This window comes from Gossypium hirsutum, chromosome A13 (assembly GCF_007990345.1).
Source record: "Gossypium hirsutum isolate 1008001.06 chromosome A13, Gossypium_hirsutum_v2.1, whole genome shotgun sequence".
NCBI lineage: Eukaryota > Viridiplantae > Streptophyta > Magnoliopsida > Malvales > Malvaceae > Gossypium > Gossypium hirsutum.
The window spans coordinates 93495092-93507463 of NC_053436.1; the positions used below are offsets into that span (position 1 = coordinate 93495092).

Genomic DNA, 12372 nt, shown 5'->3' on the forward strand with positions numbered 1-12372 from the left:
TCTTTTCATTTATAAAAGCTGTTTAAATATATATATATTTTAAATTTATTTAGGTAGACAAATCTTATTTAGTTAGATAAGTTTTATTAATATTTTAGAAATATTTTATTTTATCTTTTAGTAGTTTATTAGGATAAGGGATTAATAGTTTATTAAAATAACAGAATTATTTTCCCAATTATAAGTTTTATGCGGATTCACATTTCTTTCTCCAAATCTGTGATCTACATATTCTCTTGTTTAAAGCAAGATCTCCTTCTACGAAGTCAAAAGCATGCATGGGTGTAAAAGTTTCCTTCCCAGATAATGCATAAAAAAAGACAAAAAGGTATCTTATTTTAGATGATTCTTTATTTAAAGAAAAATCTCACTCAATCAAAATCTTAGCTTCACCCCGAGATATAAAAATATTCAGGGTCCTTTCCGACTGCATCAAGTAAGATTCCTTATTTTTTTATTATTTTTTGTTGTTGTTTGTTTGGACAAGTGATGAATTTTATCATCCAAAAAGAAGCATAATTCAGCTACAAAGTACATAAAAAAACCAACCAAAACAAATGAACAGATGAATAACTACCCCAAACATTATACGATCCCAGTCCCTACAAAGTTGAAAATTAACAGTATCAATCCTATCCTATTAATCAATTTCCCCCCTAAGTTGGAACCTTAGAATATCCTCTACATGCTGCAACATAAATTTGAACCTAGGAATTCACCAATTATCATGGATGTTTAGCAACGATCTCACAGGTGGTGAATAACCAAATTCCAATTTGGAAATGAATCTTTAGGATGCTTTCCTTTGACAAACTTACTTCTTCCTAGTGCACTGGACTGGTTACCAGGCATCCAAAATTGATGTCTTGCCGCCGATGTTTGAGCTATCCAAAATTTAAAAACAGTCCAAAATGCTTGAGGAAGAACATATCAAGTTGCCAACTTGGCTTACTCTTGAACTATGTTGAAAAACTTTATGCATAGTTACAAATTCTAGTTTTGGTTACTTGGCACTTGCTTCTTTGACTCACCATTATCCATTAGTACAACTGTTTTATATTCTCAGTTGTTCATATTAAAATTAATGTCATTTTCATATTCTATTCATGGTTTAATTTAATTGGATTGGAGTTCTGGATATTGCCAAATTCAAGCCATGTATGGTTTTCTACCACATATTTTCTGAAGTAGATAGAAAGCAGAGACTGGTAACTAAACTTCGGTTAGTATAGGGAGAGAGTTGTAATTGTAAAATCAATGGGGATTTTTTTTTTTTGGGGGGGGGTAAGTTTTGTGATTTTGCTTCACTCCTGCACTTACTGCAAGCAAAATCTTCCCTTTCACCAAAACCAAGCCTTCTCTGAAAGACCCCTTCTTAGAGTGATGAAGGGCCCACCCTTCCATGGGAATCCTCTTCATCCCAATAGAACACCTGAGAGTCCCTTTCTTTTTCTTTCTACTTCCATTCTTTGTTTAAACAAAATTTGATCCTTTTTTGGTTTAGAATATTATCTTATTCTTATTGATGGAAATGGCACTTGAATCTTTTTTTCTGAGCCAACCCAGTTTTATTTCTTCAACAAAGTCCTCACCTTTCAAGTTTTTTAATCGAAATTTGAAGTTCCCATCAAAGTTTTTATCCAAAATAAAGAATTGCCCAACTCCTCAATTCTCCAGCTTTCCCAATCCCCGAGTTTTCAAGTCCTTTGGATTGCCAAAAACCGGTTCTTCTGGAGATCAAACACATTTGGGGTTGTCAAGTGAAGAAAATGAACAGAAGTTGAGTTGGCTGAGAAAGGGAATTTTGGGGGCAATGGTTTGTGGTATTTTAATCCTTGGATGCAAAAGGGTGTTTGCTGTAGAAGAAGTGGTTAATGCTGGTTATGTGGTGATTGGGAAGTCCATGTTGCTGTTGAGAAATGCTTGGCCTAAGGCATCTATGATTCTGAAAGTATTCAAGGAGCAAGGTGTGGTTTTGACACTGCTTTTAGGTCTGTCTGCCTTCTTCTCAATGGCTGAGACTGCTATAACTACATTATGGCCCTGGAAGGTATTTATTTCTTTGACCCTGGATTTAATAGCTTTATACTTATTGAATGCATATTTCTGGTGAGTAATGCGGTTTCAGATTGTTGCAAGTTGGAAAGAATCTAGATGCTTCAGTCAATTTTACTGCTATCTTTTGAATATTTTCCCTTTCCTGATTGTTGTTTGATTTTCTTTGGTGACTTTTTGAATTTGGCTCAAGTTGATATAAATCAATTTTTGATTTGCTATGTCAGCTTTCCATATAAATTCCATATCGTATTATTATGGTGAATTGAGCTTCTTTAGTGATATTCATCTCTTCAAGATAGAATACAGGAAAACATTCGGAGTGTAAAGGGAGAAGAAAGGAGAGGCGGAGAGAGAACAAAGACAAGCAACTTTTTTTTTATAATCCATAGGAACAACATAAGGGCATCAGATAAATATTTTGAAAAATAGATTGCACTTTAATTTTTTAGTTAGAGAGGGCTGAAGTAGAAAATATCTGATGCAAGTTTTCTTCTTTGTATACTGGTTGTTTCTAGTTTGTCAGGTCATCAAGCCTTTAAGAAATCTATCATCCATTGATAATCTGATGTTAATCTGTCTCAGATACGTGAGCTGGCGGAAAAAGAGTCCGAAGATGGTGTGTTCAAAATGCTTCGTAGTGATGTAACTCGGTTTCTCACTACCATTCTTATAGGCACCACGTACTCCTCTTTCCTTACCATCACCTTGATATTTTCCGCTTCCATTTCTTTTCAGCTTAAGCTTCAAAGCATTTCTTATTGTAGATTGTGTTTATGTACTCAGTGCGTCCAATATTGGAGCAACCGCTTTAGTCACAGATGCTGCAACTGAAATATTTGGAGAAGCTGGTGTTAGTGCTGCAACTGGAGTAATGACTGTATGTTTCAGTATCCTGTTCTTTGATTTATTTTCATGTGTGTGTGCGGGTGGCATGCCTGCAAATCTTTGTTTCTATCTCATATCATGAATTTATGCTAAGTCAGTAAAAAAAATTACTCAGTTAACTTGTGGTTTGTTGCAAAATGACCATCCATGCAAACTGCGAATTGTGAGCTCACTAAAAAATGCGAGCTCACCCAACTTGAGAGCTTACCTGCGAGCTCTTCACACGGCAAGTTACTAGCTTGCACTGAAACAATAATAACTTTTTGATTAGACATTGTGGCAGTTGATTAGACTGAAATCAACCATGAAAAAGAAGTTTATATGAATCTAGTCACTAGATTAAGCTAAGTTGTAATTATTGTATTATTATTTTTTAGCTTATTTAAGCTTTCTTATTCCTGTAAACATTGCAATCAGTTTATAATAAAACAATAGCTAACAAGTTGATTCTTCTTAAAAAGAAATTATTCTTTTTGCCTCTGTTCCAATCTTTCCTTCATCAAATATCCAACAATTGGTATCAAGAATCACTTATCTTTGAGGGCTTATTTTCATAAAAATGTCTTCAGCAAACTTTACACCACCACCACCCCCTTATATTTACAGGAGAAAACTATCACATCTGGGTAGTAAAAATGAAAACCTATCTTCAAGCCTTTGATCTTTGGGAAGTCGCAAATGCTGAAATAAAACCACCAGTGTTGAGGCCAAATCTCAGACTTGCTCAAATGAAACAACACAGTGAGGAATGTGCCAAAAAACACAAGGCGATGTCTTGCCTATAAAACTGTGTTTCAGACGTGATAAGTTCAAGGAGGAGTTCCAAGGATCACAGAAGATAAAGCAGCAGCAGATGATCAATCTCAGACGAAATTTTGAAAACCTCAAGATGAAGGAAGCTGATACTGTGAAGCAATATGCGGATCGAATCATGGTAGTGGTGAACCAGATAAGACTAGTAGGTATTCAATTTTCGAATAGTTGAGAAGGTGATTATCACACTTTCTGAGAGATACGTATCAAATATATCCTCACTACAAGATTCAAGGGATCTATCAACGATCTTACTCTCAGAGGCAACCAATGCCCTAAATGCTATAAAACAAAGAAGGGCAAGCAGAGAAGAAGGACATGATGAAGGAGCTTTTCAAGCCAAAAATAGAGATGTGAGCTCCTTAAGTCAAAAAGATAAAAAGAGCTGGTTAGATAAGAAGGAGAAATCAAAGAAAGAAGGTGGAAAGAAAAAATATCCACCATGCTCACACTGCAAAAAGTTGGGGCATCCTGAGAAGTTTTACTGGTTCAGGCCTAACACTCAATGCAAAAATTGTAAACAATTTGACCATATAGAGAAAGTATGTAAAAAAAAGGGCATACTCAACAACAAAATGCTGAGGCACAGACAGCAGAAGTAAAAGGACTGATGTTCACAATTTCTTGCGAAGCCCAGCTCGCCACACCTTGCGAACTCTCCAGCAGAGTAAGAAATAATTGGCTAGTAGATACTGGTTGTACGAGTTTTATGACAGCAGATTCGAGCATCTTCAAGAATGTTGACAAAAGGTTCCACTCTAAGGTGAAAGTTGAAAATGACTAGTATACTGAAGCAGTTGGAAAGGGAGATGTTTCGATCAAAACTCCATCAGGTACTAAACTTGTCACAAATATTCTTTTAGTTCCTGACATAGACCAAAATTTGCTAAGTATAGGTCAACTGCTCGAGAAAAACTATTTTGTTGTATTCAAGGACAACAAATGTTTAATTCTTAATCTAAGTGGTTGCGAGCTCATATCAACAAAGATAACAGACAAAAGTTTTGCTATCAATTGGAACTTAGCAACTTCAGTAGCATATACCAACTCACTGGATGAAACAAAATTGTGGAAAAAAGAATGGGACATGTTGACTTCAAATCCTTAAATGTCCAAGATTAATTTGGTTGAAAATTTATCAAATATGGCTAATCATGATGATGTATGTAAGGTATGCCAACTTGGAAAATAGGTGAGATCTCCATTTCCTGCGAACACAGCATGGCGAGCTACTGAAAAATTACACTTAGTACATACTAACATTTGCGGACCCATGAAAACAAAGTCGCCAATGGAAGTAGGTACTTTGCGTTATTTATAGATGACAATACAAGGTTCTGTTGGGTGTACTTCATGAAGATCAAGTCCGAGGTGGCTGAAATCTTCTTTAAGTTTAAAGCCATGGTTGAAAACCAAAGTGATTACAAGCTCAAAATGGTAAGATCAGAAAATGGGGCAAAATACACCTCAGAAAAGTTTGAAAAATTCTGTAAAGAAACTAGTGTCCATCATCAACAGAGCAATGTGTACACTCCACAACAGAATGGTGTAAGTGAAAAAAAATAGAACTGTGATGAACATGGCTTACTGTTTACTATTTGAAGGTAAACTGCCAAATGATTTCTGAGTAGAAGCAGTAAATACTGCTATTTACCTGCTAAATAGACTACTTATTAAAGCGGTTGAAGGGAAGACATCATTTGAGGCCTGGTATGGTTTTAAACCTTTTGTTTCACATTTTAAAGTATTTGGTTGCACTTGTTTTGTTCATGTTCCAGAATAAAAAAAGAAGCAAGCTAGACAGTAGATCGCAGTCAGGGATATTTGTTGGATATTCTAGTGTTAAGAAAGGATACAAAATCTATAATCCTTTCACCAAGAAAGTGATCATAAGCAGAGATATGAAGTAGGATGAAAGAAAAATCTTAAATTGTACTACAACAGAGGAGATGTGTGAAGAAGGGAGTCCAAAACCTGATTTGCGAGCCACTGGGAACCAAAATGAAAATGATGTAGTTGATCAACAACCAGTATGAGGAACCAGGTCCATCACTGAAATCTATCAATAGTGTAATCTAGTGAAGCTAGAACCAGTCACTTTTGAAGAAGCTGCTCAAAAAGCTGAATGGCTATCAGTTATGAATGATGAAATCACCATGATAAAAAAAAATAAGACATGGGAGTTGGTAGATAGACCAATTGACAAGAAAGTAATTTGTGTTATATGGGTGTTCAGAACCAAAATGAATCCTGATGGATCAGTCACCATATATAAAGCAAGGTTGGTTGTGAAAGGGTTTAACCAGCAATATGGAGCGGACTTCATTGAAACCTTGGCTCCTGTTGCGAGGTTAGACACTATAAGACTGCTACTAACTCTTGTTGCTTAAAAGGGTTGGAGGATACATCAAATGGATGTAAAGTCAGACTTCCTAAATGGCTTTCTGAAGGGGTAAATTTATATCGAACAACCTTAAGGGTTTGCAATACTTGGACGCAAGGCCAAGGTGTACAAATTGCACAAAGCGCTATATGGTTTGAAGTAAGCACCAAAAGCGTAGTATGAAAAAATTGATAGTCACCTGACAAAAATGGGTTTAAAAGAAGCATTAGCAAGCCCACTTTATATGTGAAGAAAACTGATAATGAAACACTTCTCATTATTTCATTATATGTTATCATTTACTTGTGATTGGCAGCAATAACAAACTGGTGACTGTATTTAAGGATTAGATGCAAGACAAGTTTGAAATGTCAGACTTAGGTGAAATGACATACTTTGTCGGTCTAGAGGTGAATCAAGCTCATGATGCAATCTTCATAAACTAGAAGGGGTTCGCAATAAAAATCCTGCGAAGATATAGCTTGGAGAATTGTAAACTTGTGAGCACTCCTATCGTTCAAGGTGAAAAGCTCACCAGCAATGAAGATATTGAGAAGGTTGATGAAACAAGGTACAGAAGCTTGGTGAGATGTTTGCTTTACTTGACAACATCTAGATCTAACATAATGTTTATTGTAAGTTTATTGTCATGGTACATGCATTGTTGCAATATGAACCACTACAAAGCAGCAAAAAGAGTTCTACGATACATAAAAGGAACTCTAGATCATGAAGTGAAGTTTATGAGAACTGAAAAGGTCAAGCTACTTACGTATTCAAATAGTGATTTGGTTGGATCCATTGAAGACATGAATAGTACCTTAAGTTATTTCTTTACTCTAGGATCAAGTATGTTCTGTTGGAGCTCGAAAAAATAAGAATCAGTGGCGCAGTCAACTGCAGAAGCTGAGTATGTTGCAGCCACAGCAGCTATAAATCAAGCTATTTGGTTAAGGAAATTACTGAATGATTTAAATTTAAAGTAAAAAGAAGCAACAGAGATTAAGTGTGATAATCAATCTGTTGTTGCAATTACAAAAAATCCGATATTTCATGGAAGAACAAAACACTTCAAAATTAAATATCACTTTGTAAGAGAAGTGGAACAAGCCAAGGAAGTAACCTTGGTACATTACAGTTCGCAAGATCAATTGGCTGATATTTTAACAAAAGCACTTGGAAATATGATGTTTGAAAAGCTGCGTTATGATATTGGAGCTCGAAGCATGGATGTCAAAGAGGAGTGTTGTGAAATTACCATCCATTCGAACTGCGGATTGCGAGCTCACCAAAAAATGTGAGCTTACCAAGACTGCGAGCTCACCAAACTTGAGAGCTCACTTGCAAGCCCTTCACTCTGTAAGTTACCAACTTGCACTGAAACAATATCTTTTTGATTAGACTGAAATCAGGTAATGAAAAAGAAAGTTATATGAATCTAGTTACTGGATTAAACCAAATTGTAATTATTTTATTATTATTTTTAGGTTATTTAAGCTTTCTTATTCCTGTAAACATTGCAATCAGTTTTTAATGAAACAATAGTTAAAAAGCAGATTCTTGTTCAAAATTTTTTATTCTTTTTGTTTCTGTTTCAATTTTTCCTTCATCAAATATCCAACATGGTTGGCCAACACATGAATGTTGGAAAATATATTTCTCTCAAAACATTTGGAAACTGGTTAAATTTTCTTAATGGTGCTAGGTTGCCATATTGCTTCTCACTGAGATCACACCAAAGAGTGTAGCTGTTCACAATCCCACAGAAGTTGCCAGATTTGTGGTAAGCTTTTTCTGATATTCCCCCACATCTGGGTATTTAATTTCGCCACGGGCCAGATGTGTGCTAAAACAGCACTAGCTTTTTCTCTTATATTTCATTCTATATGCTTCATGGCTCTCATGGTACTTTGCGAAAGTAATCATTACCAAATCAAAACTGGCTGACTGATAATGGTTGCAATATTTCTAGGTCAGGCCAGTGGCATGGCTTTCTGTAATACTATATCCAATCGGAAGAGTTGTCACATATCTATCCATGGGAATGCTCAAAATTCTTGGTCTAAAAGGAAAAAGGTGAAGAAAACAAATACTTGCTTTTAATCTATCTGCAATTTCTAACTCATCATGATGTTTCATTTTTGTTTCTTTCCAGTGGTTTGTCAACGTATGCCATCATTGTTTTATATGCTTTTGGAATGCCTCATGGATTTTCTCTTTTTCTTTAGTGAACCTTATGTTACTGAAGATGAATTGAAGCTAATGTTATGAGGGGCAGAGTTGAGTGGAGCAATAGAGGAGGAGGAACAGGTAACCCATATACATCACTCATTTCATAAGTATTTATGCTTAACTCTTATTGAGCATTTGGTTCACACATATATTGTATTTGTAATAGATATTTTTCTATTACCTTCTTTTCTATAACCTTAGACCAGTGGGTCTTCATATGCACCCAAATAAAATTTTCTTTGCTTCCCCTTTTATATGTTTTGCTTAGATGAAAATTTGAGTGCAACATACATTATTAACTCATTGGCTCCTTGATGAGCACAATAGATCCAATGATATCTTATTTGTTGTTATAATAGTCTTTGAGGAAAACTTTATTCACCGTGGACATGTCAATCTATGGCGATTGATTCTAAGTTATCTACAATGAGTTCAAGCTCTCAATGTTCATATTACCTCCCCACCCCCCCCAAAAAAAAACAAATTGTTCCTCTTTCTTTGTTTTTTATTCCGGTGCTCTTATATATTGGAATCCTTCACAGGATATGATTGAAAATGTCTTAGAGACAAAAGATACCCATGTTAGAGAGGTGATGACACCTCTTATCGATGTTGTCGCAATTGATGCAAGCTCGACTCTTGTTGAGTTCCACAATTTGTGGTTAACTCAAGAATATTCAAGGTAAATAGTCTACATGAACTTTCTCCTAGGTTCTTTTTAATTTAAAATAACTTGTTAAAAGATTTTTGACATTTTTGCAGGGTGCCCGTTTTCGAGCAGCGTGTTGATAATATAGTTGGCATTGCATATGCTATGGATCTACTAGATTATGTTGCAAAGGTCAGACAATTTCTACTCTCTCTTTTTCCCCCTTTTATCATCATAAATTTTTGGCTTATGAAGTACGCAACAGTATCATTGTGCACAGCATTATAACTTGTTTGATTTTGAAGGGTGAACTGCTAGAAAGTATTACTGTGGGAGATATGTCTCACAAACCTGCATACTTTGTGCCTGGTAATTTTTAAGCTTGGTTTCTTCAGTTAATTCCATGCTTTGAGTTAAAATGCAGCTGAATTTTACATGTCTTACTTGGCATCTATTTGGCCAAATGGTATCTATCACTTCTATTTATTATCATTCATTAACATGTTTTTGTCTACATGTCATTATAGATTATTCTGAGAAGCTATTACAAAAAGAATTATACAATTTATTTTGCAGTTTCAATGTCGGTCTGGAATCTTCTTAGAGAGTTTCGCATTAGGAAGGTTCATATGGCTGTTGTTCTTAACGAGTATGGTGGAACTGTTGGAGTACGTGCTATACTTTAAATCATGAATTGGTTTTGGTTTTTGGATTTGTATTCTTGAATGAGTCTTACTGTCTTAGCTGTGGAAGAACCTCAAAGTAAGATGGATTCTTGTTAAAACTGTGGTTTGCAAATATTCATGTTTTATATAGAAGTGCTGACATAGCGTAGCTAATAATCTGCTCTATACCCACTTAAACTAGCATCAAATGATTTGTATGGCATAGTTTAAACTTATTAGTATGAAACTGAACACAAACATGTTTACCTGCAATTGAATTGAATGAGTTGTCAAATGTTCCAAAGTCCCTTTAACTCTTGTTAGAAAATCAGGTGAGATTGGAATCTGCAATGCTTAAATCTAGCAAACACCAACAGAAACAAATATGCATTTATACCTCCCTCCCTCTTGCACCATCATTCGGTTATGCACTATATATTCATTTATCTCTTCTTTTCTATTTTGGAGCAGATAGTCACCTTGGAAGATGTGGTTGAGGAGATTGTTGGTGAAATATTCGACGAAAATGATTCTAAAGTACGGCTTGCTACATCTTTTCCCAACTTTGCATTGATTATGTTAGCATTGCATTCACAAAGATTTGGTGGTGGAATGAGGATCAAGTAATACTTATATCAACCATGCTATTAATAAATATGTGGACTTCATTTTCAAGTTTATATGATTTTACGTTTTTCCTGCTATGACAGGAGGAGATCCAGAAGAAAACTGGCTATATTGTAATGCGAGCAGAGGGTATCTTTGATGTTGATGCTAATACTTCTATTTATCAACTTTCTGAAGATCTAAATATCAAATTGCCAAAAGTAAGCTACTTCTATTACATATTATTTATATAAATCCTCATGCATAAGCTTTCATTCTACCTGCAGATGTTTGCTAGAATAGTTCAAATGTTCATAAATATGCATTTCAATGTTAAAATCGTGATTTTCCATTCATATGGAATATCTGTATTAGAGAAAAAGGAACTCCAAGTTGGACCTCCCCTTACAGTATGAAGATCTGGATCCACAGATATAAAGTGTATGCTTGTCAAATAAATATATTTCGTTTTTGCTATCTTTTAGGAACATCAGTATGAGACAGTGTCAGGTTTTGTTTGTGAGGCCTTTGGATATATACCAAGGACAGGTGAGAGTATTAAGGTAGTCCTTGAAAAGGAGGACGAAGAAGATGATGAGGATTCCGAAGCTGGATCTGATCATCATGATTCAAAGGAAAGGCATCAAATTTATAAACTCAAGGTACGATATCCTTTTGCCACATGCATTTGTATTGCATAACATTGCTTTTGAATATTGTTCCTCAAAAAGAGCATACATACAAAATGAATGTAGTTAGAACTTATGCGTTCTGGATTACGAATAATCAGAATCTCTAAAACTAGTAAATGAAATGTAAAAAACATTTTGTCATTGGAATTATGATGAACTTTATTCATTACGATATTTTCCTTATAAATCAGTTTCTTTTTACCTTAATGGCAAACGAATCTTCCTTCTTTTGAGACGAATCATTCAAATTTTGATATTCTTCTGAGATATTGTGGGACTAATTGTTGTACTCAATCACAATGAAAGCAAACAAGAATGCTCACCTTCAAGAAAATGGTCATAGAATATATGTTACATAGTTCAGTAAAGCTATTATGAAGGAAACACTGATGAGCACTTGCCATGGCATCTCTTCTTCATGCAGGATGTAGACTAAAGCTTTTTTTTTTACATAAATACATCTTCTCTGTCAAGTTTTGTATTGATTCAAATTGTTTATAAGGCCAAAACTTAATCAACTGTATTACTAACACTTTAATGTGGGCAATTTGTGTTTGGTGCAGATATTGGCAGGAAATGCCCGAAAAGTAAGTGCCGTTAGATTTGAATGTATAAACAATGAGGAATTTCTATTAGATACCATGGAGGTAACTCCAAAGGTTCCAAAAATCATGAAGAGGAAACGAAGAAATGATGAAGACTCAAATAATGGTAACAATGGTGAATAAGATGCATTTGGAAAGAGGCAAGAGGATGACCTCTCAGATCACTATATAACTACTGATCATAATGAGAATAAAGAAAGTCCTTATGGACAGTAGTGTTGTTCCAATAGGGTCGGAAGCGTGTAAATTATTGTACTAAAAATCACACAAAGTTCAATTCTCAGGGAAGAGAGGTGGATCACATGGATCTCTTAAATACCAAGTCTTTCCTTAGACAGAATATCCCTTCTATAGTAATTTAATAGCACAATTAAATACTACTATTATACCCTCAAATATTGAAAGAAAAATAGGACAAGAAAGAACACAAGAGATTTAATGAGGTTCGGTAAATTATACCTACGTCCTCGGGTACTAACACCAGATGATAACTTTACTATCTCCAAAGTATTACAAACAAATAGAATTCCTTAAGAATTCTCAAATGGGAGAAGAGAGAAAACTAAGAGAGAAAGATTGGTTGGGATGGTTGAAATGAGAAATGGTTAGGCCTATTTATAGTTGAGGTACAGGGACTAACTTGCAAATGGCCTAAAAAATTAGGGACCAAAATTACAGTTATCCCATTCAACTTTAAACAACTTGCCTATCATTTTTTTTCTTTCGGTGCCACTTGCACCTCCCATTTTTGACTTTTCAACAATCTCCACCTTGAAGATTTGAT

At 35.0% G+C, this 12372-nt stretch overlaps 1 pseudogene; it reads left to right on the top strand.

The window, feature by feature from the left end:
* The first annotated feature begins 1129 nt into the window (after positions 1 to 1129).
* LOC107898597 (DUF21 domain-containing protein At1g55930, chloroplastic-like) lies at positions 1130 to 11984 on the top strand (annotated as a pseudogene).
* The last annotated feature ends 388 nt before the right edge of the window (positions 11985 to 12372 follow it).